Source organism: Mastomys coucha, unplaced genomic scaffold (genome assembly GCF_008632895.1).
Source record: "Mastomys coucha isolate ucsf_1 unplaced genomic scaffold, UCSF_Mcou_1 pScaffold5, whole genome shotgun sequence".
NCBI classification, from domain to species: Eukaryota; Metazoa; Chordata; class Mammalia; order Rodentia; family Muridae; genus Mastomys; species Mastomys coucha.
In genome coordinates, this window is record NW_022196911.1 from 62,853,814 (window position 1) to 62,855,856 (window position 2,043).

The following is a 2,043-nucleotide window of genomic DNA, read 5'->3' on the forward strand; positions in this document are numbered from 1 at the left end:
TTTTTTTATGTTTTACCTACGGAAGCTCGGGTGTATGCGCTCCTTACTGGCTGGCTGCTTTTGCTCAGGATGTTTTTGATGTCTTTGTTGAGTGTGCTCAACTTTGATTCCCACTGCTGACTAGGATACCACAAGGCGGGAGCTTTTAATATCTTGTGTGCTTCAGTCTCTTTGTCCAGGCTGATGCCCCATGTTTTTTTTTTTTTTCTTTGCCTGCCCTCACACTGACTTCCAGCTTGTTTTAAAGACTCCAGGTCATTCATTGCCTGACTCCAGGTCATTCATTGCCTTGTTGGCCAACCTACATTCTTAGTCTGTTTGCTTTCTCATGCTTACACCTAAGTTTAGGGTTTGATAGGCATTCTGTATGGGGTGATCTGGCTGCTAGCTGTTGCATCTCTGAGGTCTGAGGTCACATACACTCGCAGGTCTGCACCCTGTTGGGGAAGGCCCTGGGTCACTGTAATAACTACTAGATTTATTTCATTTGTTCCCCCTTTCGGATTGATGGGTGACCCATGGGATACCCGTGTGACACTGTGACTGTCCTGCCTCCTGACAATAATCACTCTGTGCCTTGAGCATCACTGAGGACCACAGTCTACATCCCTTTGACACTGGGATTTCCAAGTAGTGAACTCTATGTAGATCTTCATGGGTATCCTCCTGGAATGGTGTGTTCCCTCTGCCCCCCGCTGTGGAGTGAATCCCTTGTTGTTATTCCTAGTGAGCTCAGGTGGTTCTCAATGAGGCCTATGGGGGACATCTTAAACCAGTTCCTTTGAGCTTTTGCTATATTTCCATCGGTATTTGAGTTCTCTTGCACTTGCTGGCACAGATAGTACTCTGACCACTCTGTCTTTGGAATTAGCTGTTTCTAGGAACCTGCATTCCTTTCAGTGGAGAATAACAAAAACACCCCCCAGCAGAAGGGGACTCCTGTAGGGTTTCTCGACTCCTGGTCCTTTACACCTACAGTAGCAACAGCAGCCATATATAGACTACAGCCAAGACTACTGGTCCCCTTCCTGCCCACCACCAATCCTGGGCTACAGCAGGCAAACAAGGACGGTAGCAATGTAATGTTGGTCCCTGACAGGGAGACTTACAAAGAAGAGAATCTAGCTCTGAGGCAGGCCTGCCCCTTTCTTGGCAGGTATGAGCTTGGCCAGTGTCTCTGTGTGGAAGAACCACGAAGAGACTCTTGTCCCCACTCCTTCTTGATAACTGCTACCCAGAGCTCTCGTTGTGTTGTCTTCTGCATTGAGCACTTTCAGTGAATGTCCCAGAAGGGCAATGGTAGCTTGAAAGGGTACAGGCCAGGCCAAGTGGATACAGCGGTGGGTTAAAAATACATATAAAAGATACTGTTGGCCACAAGCTTGACGTCAATTCATAGCACATCAGGGTGGCAGAGGAGTTGCTACAAGCACAGGTGACTGGATAAAGTGACTGAAAGCTGGTCATGTCAGTGTGGCTCCAGTGAAGTCTCCAGTCACTCAGGGCTGGGACTGACTAGAGCCCTGTAAGAATGGTCCGTTTTAGAGATAGAAAACCTGAGATTCTGAGACATGAGTTCCACAGCTTTCATCTCAAAGTTAGTCATCCATGAAATGGATGCTCCTTAAGACTATTTTTCACCAAGATATCTAAAGATGAGAGTTTTCTATGAACAGGCTCTTTACTGGTCAGATCAGGGCCGTAATTTTGCACATAGGAAGGGTCTATGATGAGCTCCATTTGGCCTGGCTTGCTGATGGCTTCCTGGGGTAAGAACTGCCTACCCCCAGGGGTTCACCTTTTCAGGGTCCAGGGCCATGTGGCTTGAGGGTGGGTGAAATCATCTGGCTTCCCTGAGGCTTACTGGCCTTTCTACCTTTGGACACATGACAGAGTAGTCATCCACGGTGCCTTAAGGAAGCTTTTTTCAAGGGCATCATGAGACCCAGGACGTGTCGTCTCAGGGTTTTGTCTAGGGAGCTGTGGAGTTGAATCCTGAGTGCAACTTCTAAAGTCTCAGGACTGAATAGTCTCTCATGTTAA

The 2,043-nt window shown here is 47.7% G+C and overlaps 1 protein-coding gene across 9 annotated transcripts in view; it reads left to right on the forward strand.

The window, feature by feature from the left end:
* Gas7 (growth arrest specific 7) overlaps positions 1–2,043 on the forward strand; it is a 245,644-nt gene that overhangs the window by 206,562 nt on the left and 37,039 nt on the right. The window lies entirely within an intron of this gene.